The sequence below is a fragment of the Nansenia antarctica genome (assembly GCF_963989245.1).
Source record: "Nansenia antarctica genome assembly, chromosome: 1".
NCBI lineage: Eukaryota > Metazoa > Chordata > Actinopteri > Argentiniformes > Microstomatidae > Nansenia > Nansenia antarctica.
The window spans coordinates 46,250,750-46,267,495 of NC_137674.1; the positions used below are offsets into that span (position 1 = coordinate 46,250,750).

The 16,746-nt window shown below is 45.8% G+C and overlaps 1 pseudogene across 1 annotated transcript in view; it reads right to left on the reverse strand.

The window, feature by feature from the left end:
• The window catches only part of LOC308150523 (structural maintenance of chromosomes protein 1B-like), a 42,877-nt pseudogene extending 31,455 nt beyond the window's left edge, over positions 1-11,422 (reverse strand). Inside the window, exons 1-6 of the transcript in view lie at positions 11,314-11,422; positions 10,228-10,419; positions 6,106-6,218; positions 5,127-5,330; positions 1,812-2,051; positions 380-557 (exon numbers count right to left, since the gene is read on the reverse strand). The product of the transcript in view is annotated as a structural maintenance of chromosomes protein 1B-like (transcript). The remainder of the gene's footprint in view (positions 1-379; positions 558-1,811; positions 2,052-5,126; positions 5,331-6,105; positions 6,219-10,227; positions 10,420-11,313) is intronic.
• Between the last annotated feature and the right edge of the window lie 5,324 nt (positions 11,423-16,746).

A 16,746-nucleotide genomic window follows, 5' to 3' on the forward strand; every position in this document is an offset into this window, starting at 1 on the left:
GTGATTACAGCATCGGGGGTGTTTGATGAAATATTAGAGAACACTTCTGAATCGTCACTACACAGACTGAACATAATAGGCTTTACAGACTGAACATGCTAGGCTTTACAGACTGAACATGCTAGGCTTTACAGACTGAATATGCTAGGCTTTACAGACTGAACATGCTAGGCTTTACAGACTGAACATGCTAGGCTTTACAGACTGAACATGCTAGGCTTTACAGTGGAGTGTTTGTACAGCGTTGCGGCAGGCCTGAATATGGAAACGACACCCTCTGAAATCAGATCCACGATTCGATCATGCCCTTTATATGCATGACAACCATTGAAGATGTGCTGGGCGGCCTCCTCACACACACACCTGCCCCCCCCCTCACCTGCTCCTTCTCCAGCTGCAGGCCTGCCCCCCCGCCCCCTCCTCCCCGGGCCTCCCTCTCGCAGCTCCTCCAGGCCGTCTCCAGCTCCTCCCTCTCCTGGCGGAGCTCCTCCAGGTGGAGCTGCTGGCTGCCTTGCTGCCTGGCGTTCCTCTGCCGCCCCTTCCTGCGCCTCCCCAGCCTTCCTCAGGTGGTGGGCCGTGTTCACCCGGGCCTTGGTGTACTGGGCCCGCTGCAGGGACAGGCTCTGGTCCTGGGCCCTGGGGGGGGACGACCATACATAACTAACTAGCTAACTAACTAACTAACTAGCTAACTACTGCAGGGACAGGCTCTGCTCCTGGGCCCTGGGGGGGGACCATACATAACTAACTAGCTAATTAACTAACTAACTAGCTAACTAACTAACTAACTAACTAGCTAACTAACTAGCTAACTAACTAACTAACTAGCTACTGCAGGGACAGGCTCTGCTCCTGGGCCCTGGGGGGGGACCATACATAACTAACTAGCTAACTAACTAGCTAACTAACTAGCTAACTGAATAGCTAACTAACTTGCTAACTACTGCAGGGACAGGCTCTGCGCCTGGGCCCTGGGGGACGACGACCATACATAACTAACTAGCTAACTAACTAGCTAACTAACTAACTGACTAGCTAACTAACTAACTAACTAGCTAACTAGCTAACTAACTAACTAGCTAACTAGCTAACTAACTAACTAACTACTGCCGGGACAGGCTCTGCTCCTGGGCCCTGGGGGGGGACCATACATAACTAACTAGCTAACTAACTAGCTAGCTAACTAACTAGCTAACTAACTAGCTAACTAACTAGCTAACTAACTAACTAACTACTGCAGGGACAGGCTCTTCTCCTGGGCCCTGGGGGGGGAGGGCCATACATAACTAACTAGCTAACTAACTAACTAACTAGCTAACTAGCTACTGCAGGGACAGGCTCTGCTCCTGGGCGCTGGGGAGGGACAACCATGCAGGATCGCTGGGCGTTAGAAGAGGAGTCTGGGCTAGCTAGCTAACTAACTGACTGACTGACTAACTAACAAACTGACTGACTAACTAACTAGCTAGCTAATTAACTAACTAACTAACTAGCCGACTGACTGACTGACTAGCTAACAAACAAACAAACAAACAAGCTAGTTACTAGGGATGGGACAGAATAATCGATTATTCGAATAATCATTTCCGAGGGGTCGATGTCGATTTTTAACATTAGGACCTTAACATTCTTTTCCATTCAAATAAACGCAAATTAACGGACAGAACTAACTAATGTACTAACTAACTAACTGACTGACTGACTAACTAACTAACTAACTAACTGACTAACTATCTCTCTCTCTCATACACAATCGCACGCACACGCACACACACACACGCACGCACACACACACACACACACACACGCACCGGAGCTCCTTCTCGATGGTCTGCAGCTCCCTGGCGAGGCGTCCGTGGTCTTTCTTCTGGGCCTTCACCGCCCCCTCCCAGGCCTCCAGGTCTGCCCTCCCCGCGGCCGCGCCCCCCCCCCCGCTGCCCCAGGGCCTCCCCTAGCGCCCGGCTCGCCTGCTCGCTGTGGTACAACTGGAACAGGCTCATCTTCACCCGGCTCTGGCTCTGCTCGTCCACCAGCGCCTGGTACTTCTGGGCCTGGGGGGGGGGAGGGAGGTGGGGAGAGAGGAGGGGAGAGAGGAGGGGAGGGGGGTGGGGAGAGAGGTGGAGATGGGGGTGGGGAGGGAGGAGGGGAGGGGAGGGAGGAGGGGAGGTGGGGAGGGAGGACGGGAGGGAGGGAGGTGGGAAGGGAGGTGGGGAGGGAGGGAGGGAAGGGAGGTGGGGAGGGAGGGAGGAGGGGAGGGGGGGAGGGAGGTGGGGAGAGAGGAGGGGAGGGGGGTGGGGAGAGAGGTGGAGATGGGGGTGGGGAGGGAGGGAGGTGGGAAGGGAGGTGGGGAGGGAGGTGGGGAGGGAGGGAAGAGAGGAGGGGAGGGAGGAGGGGAGGGAGGTGGGGAGGGAGGTGCGGAGGGAGGTGGAGGTGGGGAGGGAGGGAGGGGAGGGAGAGAGGAGGGGAGGGGGGTGGGGAGAGAGGTGGAGATGGGGGTGGGGAGGGAGGGAGGTGGGAAGGGAGGTGGGGAGGGAGGAGGGGAGGGGGGTGCGGAGGGAGGGGGGGAGGGAGGGAGGTGGGAAGGGAGGTGGGGAGGGAGGGAGGGGAGGGAGGTGGGGAGGGAGGGGAGGGAGGAGGGGAGGGGGGAGGGAGGTGGGGAGAGAGGAGGGGAGGGGGGTGGGGAGAGAGGTGGAGATGGGGGTGGGGAGGGAGGGAGGTGGGAAGGGAGGTGGGGAGGGAGGTGGGGAGGGAGGGAAGAGAGGAGGGGAGGGGAGGGAGGAGGGGAGGGAGGTGGGGGCGGAGGGAGGAGGAGGTGGGGAGGGAGGGAGGGGGGGAGGAGGGGAGAGAGGAGGGGAGGGGGGTGGGGAGAGAGGTGGAGATGGGGGTGGGGAGGGAGGGGGGAGGGAGGGAGGTGGGAAGGGAGGTGGGGAGGGAGGGAGGGGAGGGAGGAGGGGAGGGGAGGGGGGAGGGAGGAGGAGGTGGGGAGGGAGGGAGGTGGGAAGGGAGGTGGGGAGGGAGGGAGGGGAGGGAGGGAGGGGAGGGAGGAGGGGAGGGGGGTGGGGAGGGAGGGAGGTGGGAAGGGAGGTGGGGAGGGAGGGAGGGGAGGGAGGAGGGGGGTGGGGAGGGAGGGAGGGGAGGGGGGGAGGTGGGGAGGGAGGGGGGTCAGTCAGTCACGGTGTTAGGGTTAGGGTTACAGATACAGAATACTTTATTTATCCCCAAAGGGCAATTCAGTTTCCACAGTTCATGGCCACAAATACAATGCACGATCACACAACAACACACTCACACACACTAGGGCTGTTACGATTAGTCGACGTCATCGACTACGTCAATACGTTGGTTTGCGTAATATGCGTCGGTTAGTCGTAAAAAAACAAAATGGCGTCCTTTTTTTTTTTTAAACCTTTATTTTACCAGGCGAGACAATTAAGTGTATGAGTGAAAAATTGATAGCTACTAGCTAATGTTACACAAGCAATGTAGCTCACCACAGTTCGTATGTCTTGTCTTCTGGTATTAGTAACGTTAGCTATGTAGCTGGCTAGCTACGGTAGCCTATTGTCATTGTGGTGCGAGCACCTACTGTACGTTATCTAGCTCGTAGCTCGCATGCTACGTTAGCATCAATTTAGCTAATCATAACATAGCAGCGAGAGTAACGTTAGCTATAGCAGTGAGGTGGAGACAAATAAGATTTGTTTAATGATTTTTTTTTCCGAACAGTACAAAAATTATCGTTAGACTTATCGATAAATTAGTCGTTAGACTAATCGATAAAATAATCGCTAGATTAATCGATAGAAAAATAGTCGTTTGGGACAGCACTAACACACACACACACACACACACACACACACACACACACACACACACAAACACAAACACACGATCACACAACAACACACTCACCACTGGAGCTCAGCACCCAGGCCACGGCTCACAAGTGCAAGTCCAACAGTTCAAATTTAAGAACAGTTCAAGAGACACATAAAAAGTGCATAAGTTTACAATTCAAGTTTACGACTTGCATAAAAGTGCGATAGGACAGAAATCAGCATTTTCATCTAAGCAGGAGTGGGATAATGGTTTATTACTAGGGTGGAGTCATGTGGCCTAAGTCAGTATTTCCCCCCTTTTTTTTCTTTTTAATAAAAGTTGTAAATATGCTTCATGAGTATGGATTATCTCTACTCAATTCACCGCTCAATTGGAAACATTAGCCAAAGTTACCAATGCCGACAACAGTCCTAAAAGCTGATATAGCAGATAGTTGATGCTCATGGTGTAGCATACTGTCCTCTCACACCTCCACCTTCTCCTGAGACACCTGCCTCCTCTCTCTCTCACCTCCACCTTCTCCTGAGACACCTGCCTCCTCTCCTCTCACCTTCTCCTGAGACACCTGCCTCCTCTCTCACCTCCACCTTCTCCTGAGACACCTGCCTCCTCTCCTCTCACCTTCTCCTGAGACACCTGCCTCCTCTCTCTCCTCTCACCTTCTCCTGAGACACCTGCCTCCTCTCTCTCCTCTCACCTTCTCCTGAGACACCTGCCTCCTCTCCTCTCACCTTCTCCTGAGACACCTGCCTCCTCTCTCTCCTCTCACCTTCTCCTGAGACACCTGCCTCCTCTCCTCTCTCATCTTCTCCTGAGACACCTGCCTCCTCTCTCTCTCACCTTCTCCTGAGACACCTGCCTCCTCTCTCTCCTCTCACCTTCTCCTGAGACACCTGCCTCCTCTCCTCTCACCTTCTCCTGAGACACCTGCCTCCTCTCCTCTCACCTTCTCCTGAGACACCTGCCTCCTCTCTCTCTCACCTTCTCCTGAGACACCTGCCTCCTCTCTCTCTCACCTCCACCTTCTCCTGAGACACCTGCCTCCTCTCCTCTCACCTTCTCCTGAGACACCTGCCTCCTCTCTCACCTCCACCTTCTCCTGAGACACCTGCCTCCTCTCTCTCTCTCACCTCCACCTTCTCCTGAGACACCTGCCTCCTCTCCTCTCTCACCTCCACCTTCTCCTGAGACACCTGCCTCCTCTCCTCTCACCTCCACCTTCTCCTGAGACACCTGCCTCCTCTCTCACCTCCACCTTCTCCTGAGACACCTGCCTCCTCTCTCACCTCCACCTTCTCCTGAGACACCTGCCTCCTCTCGTTGATGATGGTCTTCTTCTTCTTGAACTGGATCTGCGTCTCCGCCTTGGCTTCCTGCAGCGCCTGCTTCTTCCTGTCGTACTCCTCCGCCAGGTCCAGCGATTGGCTGATCCTCTCGAACATCTTGGTCCTCTCCTTGGGGTTCTTCATGGTGATGGACTCCACCGCCCCCTGTGTCCCCAGAAGAAAGAGTCATCGTTAACCTTATCAGCATTTATTTTTTCTTTATTAATTAGAATTTTTGAATTTGCCATTTAGCAGACTCTTTTAATCCAAAGCGACTTACAATTAGGGTTGCGAAATTCCCATAAGTTTGCTCACTTCTGTTCATTGTTTTCATTCAATATTATTCAATGCCAAATACCAGAATGAATGACCCCACAACGCAGATTTGTAGCAATCAGGGGCTTCCTCAAATGGTTGCCATGTTCTCAACTCCGCTCGCCATGAACAAACGTTTGAACAAGAAGCAACTGCGTTCCAGACCAACTCCACCTCTGTCACTATGCCACTCACCTGGAACACCTGATCCTAGCTTTGGTCACTATGCCTCTCACCTGGAACACCTGGTCACTATGCCTCTCACCTGGAACACCTGATCCTAGCTTTGGTCACTATGCCTCTCACCTGGAACACCTGGTCACTATGCCTCTCACCTGGAACACCTGGTCACTATGTCTCTCACCTGGAACACCTGGTCACTATGTCTCTCACCTGGAACACCTGGTCACTATGTCTCTCACCTGGAACACCTGGTCACTATGTCTCTCACCTGGAACACCTGGTCACTATGTCTCTCACCTGGAACACCTGGTCACTATGTCTCTCACCTGGAACACCTGGTCACTATGTCTCTCACCTGGAACACCTGGTCACTATGCCTCTCACCTGGAACACCTGGTCACTATGCCTCTCACCTGGAACACCTGGTCACTATGCCTCTCACCTGGAACACCAGGCAGTTCCTGGCCTTGGTCACGATGCCGATCTTCTCCAGCTCCGCTGTGTACTTGGCATGGGAGACGTGACTGTCGTTGATACGGTACTCAGACGAGCTCCCTGGGAAACAGGAATAAACTGTCATGTAGCCGTATGTGACACGTTCTAAAGCTTTGGTCCGCATATGGGCAACCAATCAAAACGCTCAGACTTTTCTTTTGAAACACGGAACTATGTTTCAACGTTGTTGAGAATCACAACACAAACTCGCTAGTCAAGCCAAAATACTGCAACAATGCAATGGATTTGGTTAGTAATCCCCACTGCTACCTAGTTAACTAGAACACTACTTTACATTAGGGATGCACGATATTATCGGCCCGATATTGGGAAATTAATGTTATTAAATATTTATCGGTTTTATACATTTTTGCCGATATAGAGCCGATAATATGAAGCCGGAAATATTTCCGGTTCCGGTTGTCGCGCTCATGATGCTGCGCCTGCGTACAGCCACGCAGTGTAGAGACGAGAGCGAAACATGGCTGTGACAGATGGTCTGACTCTGTATCCATACGTAACATCATTCAGTATGAGTTCATATAGCTCGCTGGTAGTTTTATAATAACATTCAATTGTCCCATTTGTCTGACAGGTTTAGCGACGGTAGCTAGTATTGTTTTTCCAATGTTATTGTTTAACAGAAGTAGCAGCGAATAAACATGGTAGTGTGTGTAGGTTGCTAGACAGCAAAGTTAGCTTATTGTTATCAGCAACAGTAATAAAAGTCGTTATCTCGTGTCACACATCACACCGGCGATCTGCATAAAGCTGAGCCGGTGGTCAACCATGTGGTAGCTATCACCATGACGCCAGCAAACTAGCCGACACGTTAGCATCGTTAGTACTGTCGTTTGATATAGGCTGCGTTCGTAAATTCACTCTGAGACCGCCGGAGCGCACAATGGGTTCAACGTCATAAAGGGACCAAGTAATCTGATTGGACGAGAGGCATTCCAAGAGTGCTGATCAGACTTCCAGAGCGAATTTACGAACGCAGCCACTAGCCAGATAGCTACCGTCGCTAAACCTGTCAGACGAGACCGTTGTCTGGAAAAATGGGACAATTGAATGTTATTATAAAGCTACCAGCGAGCTATATGAACTCATACTGAACGATGTTACGAAAACATGCACATTTTGTTTTTCCATGTCAGTGCAATTTATTTTTAATTCTCATGCAAAACGTTTGATGGGCTTTATCACAACATCCTCATGCACTAAAAGTAGCATAGACCAGCCCTTTTCAGTTGCTTTATTAAGCATACTATGCTAGCCTACTATGTGCCTTGTGTCATTCTGTTTATCTGCAGACTAAGCAGCCATAGACTTTTGGTTCTATAAAAGTCTTTATTTTTGTATTGACTGATGCACTTTATTTTTGACACTTTTTTGATCTAATTACTCTTAGGTGAGCCTTTTTTGTTTTCATAAAAGGAGGCCAGATCTTGGCTAAAAAAAGCATTGTGCACTGTCTATCCGCTTGTTAAGTCTGACGTCAAAAGTGACGTTTAACTATTTCCGAGTCCAAACCAGAAATTCTCCGCACCAGAGTACCTCTGAACTACAGCGGTAGAATGACAGTTTAATCGTTTTTTAGACTCGGATCTATTCATTCAACAAGGGACACAGCACTTTCCCGTTTTCTCCATATTGTCAGGGTATTTGAGCCTCGGAAACTCGCTACATAAATATAATTAATTATTATTATTATTTCTCCATTTCGAAGACAGCGCCTCAGCCAACGTTGGGACCCGGAAACACGTCACGACTTAACAAGCGGATAACAGATTTAGTTTGTTAGAGGAAATAATAAATGAACATTTGAAGAGTCAGAAGTGTTCTCTTTGTTGTGTTAACAATAGTGATGTTAGATTTGGTGAGATCACTATGGAATATTAAATCATCAATCTTTGCTCACTACATAGCCTTTCTTACCTTCAGGTGTGCATGAACTACAGGTTATCAACTGTGAAATTATATCTGTTCTCATATCGGTTATCATATCAGTTATCGGCCACGAGAAGTGGGTAAACATCGGTTATCGGTATCGGTTGGAAAAAATGCATATCGTGCATCCCTACTTTACATTGTTACTTAGTTAACTACAACACTACTTTACATTGTTAGCAGGCTCACAAAACAAGCTGTGTTAGTTGACTAGCGATGTGTCGTTGATTTTCAACAATGCGGAAATGTATCCCCTTTTTTCGAAAGAAAAGTCGGATCATTACATCGGATCCCGACATGAGGACCAAAGCATTAGAACCTGTCACAAATGCTATATTGTTACCTAGCTAACGGTATTCCGACTGACAGGTGTCATAACCTAGACGTTAATGTTGATATTCAGACACTTGTCCCAGAGCGTAACTATCATAGCTATGACACAAAAGGAAGGATGCTTTGGCAGCTGGTATGACAGAGAAGGGAGTACGGTCATCTTCTCACATGAAAGTCAGAATCGAGACCCAGAGCAAGTGGATGAGATTATTTCTCTGACTTGCGTTCTCACAGCCCTTCATGTAAACTAAGTAACATGCGCAATCGAAGCAACAGACGTGGTAGTTGATTGGTCAGAAAAATGTCCGTATTGCCCGTTGTCCCGTTCTTATCCAGATCAACACGCGTGCGCTGTTGTTTTCCTATGGACAGCCTCGGGCAGCGTTCTCACCAAAAGCGAAGAGAAGCAAAGTGATGCATGCGTCGTTTGTAACCGGAGTAAAAGATGACACTGTAGAGCTGAATGTGATTAGTACTACTAACGCCTGAACCATGAAATCATTGCAGGAAAATTGCTACTTTTTTTTTATTCTTTCAATTTGAACTATATTGAACATTTAGAAACATAAAAAATAAAAATAAAAAATCTGGATTTTCATGAATGGGTTTACATAGGAACCAGGGCATAAATAGCTGCAGTACCACATTTGATACACTTTCTGACATGATTTTTTACTACAAAATACATCATGAAATATAAAGTAATTATGAGTTGCTTCAAACAAGTATGACATAGTCATAAATGTCAAGTAGTAACTAGTTTAGTAGTTTAGTAACTACCCAAAAAGTAAATACAAGTAGATGCTGGATATCAGTAAGAAATGTGATATCCTTAATCGTTGCTAAAATAGCAAAGAATGGGGATAGAAAACGTTCTGGGCTTGTTTACCATTTTCACTTGCACTAAAGCGCTCTTTATCCTGGAAACCATGTTGTACGCAATTAGATAGACCTATTCTGCCATCCGGTGGATGTTTTCGCTGTACTGCGTTCAACTGTTCAGTGTTCACCCATTTTGAGGTCCGAAAAACTCGTCCAAAAAATGTATCACGTATGGTATAGGGTATAGGGTTAAACGTAGTACATAGACATGATACCATAACGCATACCATCATTTTACTATACCAACGAATTATTACAGGGTTCCCACACCTTCTGAAACATCACATTCAAGCACCTTTCAAGGACTTTCAAGACTCAATTCCCTCAAATTCAAGGACCCAACACAGCGTAGTTTGAGACAGATCTAAATGAGAATGTATATAATAGGAACTATCCGCTCACAGACAACAATTAAAAAGAGAGGCTTGAATGTGTGAACACTAGATGGTCTCTTGCCTTCTCTACTACAGCACAGCTAAACAATAATATATTGTGAAATATGTGTAAAGTTACTGTGTTAAGTTAAGCCATATCTACTATAATTACATACTTTTTTGGGGGGGAGAGAGAGAGAGAGGGGGGAATTCAAGCACTTTCAATGACCCATGTCTATTTTCAAAAACTTTGAAGACCTTGATTTCTTTTTCTCAAATTCAAACTTTCGAGGATTTCAAGGACCCGTGGGAACCCTGACACACCACACACACACACACACACACACACACACACACACACACACACACACACACACACACACACACCACACACACGCACACACACACACACACACAGACACAGACACAGACACACACACACACACAGACACACACACACACACACACACACACACACACACACACACACACACACACACACACACACAGAGAGAGACACACACACTCACCTGAGATGCTCCTGGTGAAGGTGAGCTCCTCCTGGTGAAGGTCGTGGCAGAAGCGCAGCGTGACGCTGGCGGTGTTGGAGATGGGCCGGCCGATGTGCGCGCCGTGGATCAGGTCCCGCGTGTGCTTCACGCGCAGCGCGGCCGCGCGCTCCCCCATGGCGAAGCTCAGGGCGTCCATGACGTTAGACTTACCTGAGGAGAGATCGTGACGTTAGAATTATAAGGTTCTATCTCCATTTTTGTCAACATTGAGTTTTTTTTCATAATCTGATCCATTAGGTGTTTATTAATGCCTGTGTGGTGTTATTTTTAAAATGTTGAAATGTTTTAGTTAGTAATTCATAAAATACAAAGGTTCCATCTCACAAAACATAATGGAATGTAAACACGTTGACGCTCAATATCTCTGAACTACCCTAGACGGAGATAGAACCTTATCATTCTAAACGGAGATAGAACCTTATCATTCTAAACAGAGATAGAACCGTATCATTCTAAACGGAGATAGAACCTTATCATTCTAAACGGAGATAGAACCTTATCATTCTAAACGGAGATAGAACCTTATCATTCTAAACAGAGATAGAACCTTATCATTCTAAACGGAGACAGAACCTTATCATTCTAAACGGAGATAGAACCTTATCATTCTAAACGGAGACAGAACCTTATCATTCTAACGTCACGAGATGACCTGGCAGGTGGCAGCATTTCATGGCTGCATTCGTAAATTCGCTCTGGAATCTGGAATCAGCACTCATGGATTGCCTCTTATCCAATCAAATGACTTGGTCCCTTTATGACGTTGAGCCCAGTTGTGCGCTCCGGCGCTCTCAGAGCGAATTTACGAACGCACGCAAGCCATATAACACACAACCTCCTCACTCTCTCTCTCACACACAGAAACACAAACACACAAACACACAAACACACACACACACACACACACACACACACACACACACACACACAACCTCACTCTCTCTCTCACACACAGAAACACAAACACACACACACAGCTAGACTCCCGGTGCAGTGCTAGCTATGTTAGCTAGCGAGCCTAAACTCTTCCTAAGTGAAACGTACCAGAGCCATTGGTCCCGATAATGGAGTTAAACCTCTTGAAAGGACCGATGACTTGCTTCCCTCGCCAAGACTTAAAGTTTTCCACATCCAACTGCTTCAGATAAACCATTTCGTGCGTTTAAAATGTACAAGAAAGAGAGAGAGAGTTTCTCCGTGTTTCTCTGAGAGAGACTCTGCGTGTTTAGGCGGGAAAGCACAGGACAGGGTTGCCAGGTGGGATCGACAATTGTCCAGCCTAACCACAGTCTAAAAACCGCTAAATCAAAACCTATTATGGTCAGAAAACCGCTTGGTCAGGTGTCCATCTCCTGCCCCTTAACTGTATGTCTGTTGCCAATGATGTTTGTAAAATACAATTTTAATAAAAAACCTGAATTCCTGAATTGTATGTAGCTACTAGGGTGTGTTTTAACTTCATACATTTTGTAACTTTCAGGCACTGACATTTTGATACCGCCTAAGTGCAATTTATCCAGCCCAAACCTATAATAATAATAATAAATGCGATTTATCCAGCCCAACCTAAATGCTATTTATCCAGCTCAGTGTTATCAAAAGTAGCCCATTCGGCGGTAATCCGCCCCAGCTGGCAACCCTGAACACCGTTCTAATCACGAGATTAATCACGTGGTCAGATCGGTACTGCAATGGCGACTGTCCATGCACACGTGTGAGAGGCTGAAAGCGCACAGGGTTGCCAGATGGGATTGACAATTTACAGCCTAAACTTTCTATAACCTCAAAATCAAGTAGCCCATTCGGCGGTAACCCGCCCCATCTGGCAACCCTGGACGCAACTCTGCAACTCTGGACGCGAAATGCATTTAGGGAAATAGGAGATGAGATAGTGTCCATCAAAACCGACTTCAAATTTGCCGGAAATAACTGCTCGCCTACTAAATTTCTCGCCTACTCAAATCTCGCATACTGTACGTTCGGAACGTACTACATACTCAAAATCTACGTCATATCTAGTATGAGTAGTATGCTAGTACGCTATTCCGAACACAGCCTAACTTCACAGTTTGAATAATACCTGTACCTAGTGCCTTAACTAGTGCGGGTCTCTGAAATAGAGGAATACATCTAGTTTGACATTAAATTACCAACCTTATTATAAACTAAAATATTGTCAGGGTGCAGTAATTGGGGCAGATCTCATTACAACTTAGAGGCGCTACAAACAAGGAATCTTCTGTAAATTTAACGTAAATTAAGTTACATTAATATTACTACAATATAAAACCCTGTCTCAAGCCTGGGTACACAGCAGGCTACAGAGTGCTACAGATTAAAAACAAAAAAACAGCCTGAAACATAATCAGTTAAAAACAACAACAAAAAACACAAGAATGAACACAGTTCAACAGTCAAAGGCCTTTTTGAATAAGGGAGCCAATGTAGTGAGTGTAGAATGGGGGCTATGTGGGGGTTATGTGCTCGTATTTGCGGACTCTCATCAGGATCCTGGCAGCGCTGTTCTGGATGCATTGCAGCTTCTGTATGCTTTTGCCAGGAATCCTGATGAAGAGCGCATTGCAGTAGTCCAGTCTTGAGGAGATAAAGGCATGGACAAGTTTCTCTGCATCTGAGGGTTAGAGTGGGACGGAGTTTGGAAATATTTCTGAGATGATAGGAGCACAGGTGTTTTATATGGTCACTGAATGAATGAATGAATGAATGAATGAATGGTCTTTATTGTCATTGCTATAGTACAGGTACCAAACAACGAAATTTAGGAGGGGTGGCTCCCCTGGTGCTAGGAAAGAAAAAAAAAGAAAAAAAAACACAAGAAGGGAAGGAGCTGGTTTACATAAATAAAGGCTATGTACACTATCCACTATACTATACTGTACAGATAGACGACTAGGGTTGTCATATTGCACATAGTGTTATTGCACCCTCATTTGAAGTGTCGCAGTTTGCAGGCTAGAAATGTACATATTTGTGCCTCAGCACTACACCTGATTTTTTCAGTCCAGCAGCTGCCATCAATCCGTCCAGACTGTCCAGGGCCCAGAACCTCTTGAGGACTCTCAGGAAGTAGAGCCGCTGTTGTGCCTTCTTGATGGTGGCTGTTGAAGGTCAGGTGAGGGTCAAACCTAGGGAAAGCAACTTCCTTCTCTAGCACCTTGGACAGGAAGGCAAGGTTGGAGACTAGGTCAAACCCATGGATGGGTACATTTATTGTTTTCAGAATTTTTATGTTTAAATATACAAATTATACATTATCTATGTACTTAAAATAGGCATTTTCCCAGACTTTTCCAGAATAGAAATCTAATCAGTAAAAACGAATCTAAAACTAATCTAAGCAAGCCTTTAGAATATCGATAATAACACATACAATACATACAAATCTTACTATACTCCTCTTACTGTAGGCTATTGCCAATGTTTTGAACGATATGTACTGTCTCTGCTTAGAAAACACATTGATCCACTGCTAGATGTTTTTCAATTGGCCTATAAACAGAACAGTAGCACAGAGGATGCTATTCTCTATATCACACATTCTGTATCCAAGCACCTTGACAACAAAAAGGCCTATGCCCGAATTATGTTTGTTGATTTTAGTTCCGCCTTTAATACGGTACAACCCCACATGCTCTTAGGAAAGCTCAAAGACATGGGTGTCAATAGTACTTTAATCAAATGGATCCATTCCTTCATGTTAGAAAGAGAACAGCAAGTGAAAGTCAATGGAACACTGTCAGTGACTAAACACTGCAGTACAGGTGTCCCCCAAGGTTGCGTTCTGTCCCCATATCTTTTCTCAGTACACCAACGACTGTAAAAGTAACCACCCAAGCAACCATATTATAAAATATGCTGACGACACTGCAATTCTAAGTCTCCTTGCTAAAGATACAGACCCCTCGGTGCTCCATGGTGAGATTAACATATTCACTAAATGGTGCGACAGCAACCATCTCATCTTAAACCTCAGCAAAACTCAGGAGGTTAGACCCAAGGCAGGTAACTGACCATGAGCCTGTGGTCGTCAAAGACCAAATAATCATCCAGGTGCCCTCTTATAAGTACTTAGGTATGCAATTAGACAACCATCTCTGCTGGAATACACACATAGACAGCTTATGTAACAAACTACAGCAGAGGCTTTATCACCTGAGGCGACTCAGACTTTATGGGGTGAGAAAGCAGATCATGATTTTTTTTATTTTATATATCAGTCCATTGTTGAAAGTGTAATCAGATATGGAATAATTGTGTGGTTTGGCAACTGTACAACAAAAAAACTGACTAGTCAGCATTCACAAAACAGCCATGAACATTGTAGGTGAAAGAGACTATGTGATCCTAAATAAACTATATGAAAAAGCTGTCCTGGACAAGGCTAATAAGATCATCGCAGACCCCCAACATCCGCTCTCCACAGAATACAAAGTTCTCCCCCTAGGTAGAAGGTTCCGCATGCCAATATGTAATAATAAGCTCTTAAAACTATAATTTGTCCCATTCTCCATTAATAATTTTAATTATAATTTTGCCATTTAGCAGACGCTTTTAATCCAAAGCGACTTACAATTACAAATTACAGGGACATTCCCCCTGGAGTAACTGAGGGCTAAGTGCCTTACTCAAGGGCACACTAGTAGTGGTGTGGTTTCAGGCGGGATTTGAACTCACAACCTTCCGATCACAAGTCCAACTCACTATCCACTAGACCACCACTACCCCAAACATCAATAATGTTTTATAAAATGCTATATGTTGCTGCCTATGAATGTAAGAATGTATGAATGTGTAATTCACTCATTTTCATAGTATCAAATTAATCTTCTCAACTAGAGAGTACCGGTAAATCACAATGGGGGGAAATACTAGACCCCCCAAAAAACCACAAGATGGCCACTCTCACCTGTGCTATCGTCATATACAACGGTGGCTGTTTTCCCCAGCGAATAATAAGGGATGAAGGTTTTTACAAGACATAGACAAATCATTAATGTTAAGTAAAAATAGTAAAGGGCCCAAAATGGAACCCTGTGGAACCCCAAAAAGAAACAAATTGCTCTCTGTTATCCAGACAGTTGATAAACCACTTGAGAGCAATATCTTGCACTCCATATCTATTAAACTTGGAAATAAGAATATTATTGTTGACGGTAACTTTGCTTAAATCTAGAAAGACACCAAGAGCAGCAGTGCATGCTCAGTGGAATATTTCTTACTGAAACCATACAGGTGGTTTGTACAGGATGTTGTTCACAGTTAGGTGCTTAGAGATTCTTGTATAAACCAGTTTGTCCAATATTTTTGAAAAACAGGGCAGTACAAATATAAGAAGGTGGTTGCCAAAGTCCTTAGTGTCGCCTGATTTATAAATTGGTAAGACTTTGGCGATTTTGAATTCCTGAGGGACGATGCCAGATTGTAGGGATAAAGAAAGAATTATGAGTTAAGGGATGAATAATATAATCAATAGTTTCTTTGATAAGACTGTGTGTGACCATGGGCAGAATTCTTTAGGTTTATTATTATAGCATGCACTTCATTAGTACTAGGAAGATCAAAACTTAACATTGAAGAAAATTGGCCTTTAATTAGGCTACAAGGGCTCACATCAGAGTCCTCGATGCTAGATGCCAATGAAGAGCCAATGTTAACAAAGAATTCATTGAAGCCGTCAGCTATTTCTTCTGGATTACGGAGAGTCCCATCGTTCCCTAGCATCTCAACTGGTGCAGCATCTGGAGATTTATTTCAATTTAGTAATTGGTTAATGAGGTTCCAAGTTGACTTAATGTCATTAGAAGCTTGACTAAATGTATCTGCATAGTACATTCTTTTTGCTTTCCATAGTGAAAGGGTACATTATTTGTTTTTACATTTCTTATAGGTTTCCACATATGGGAAGTTTATGTAGGTTTTGCTCTAACAATTAGAGTGGGATCAGCAAAAATGACCATAGCCAACTCGTTGGATCCAGTATGAGCTTGATATTCTATTGCATAAAGGGCCTAGTTTATCACATTATGGATTAGGCCTATTTACAGCTATTTATTTCACTTTCTTCCTTTGGCTGCAAGGTCATTAAAAGTAATAGTACAAGCAAATTCATTACCTTAGCTTACATTCAATACAGCATTTAAGACGGTAGGGTGCGGGTGGGCCCCCACACCTCCACAGCCCTCAGACTCAGCACTGGGTCCCCCCAGGGCTGCGTGCTAAGCCCCATCCTCTACAACCTCTACACCTACGACTTCACCCCCGTCCACCCCAGCAACTCCATCGTAAAGTTTGCAGACGACACCACCGTGGTGGGATGCATCTCGGGGGTGGACGAGGCGGCGTACAGGGATGAGGTAGAGCAACTGAGCAAGCTGTGCAAGGTTAACAACCTGCTGCTGAACAAGTCAAAGACCCAGGAAATCATCGTAGACTTCAGGAGGAAAAAGTCCGAGATCC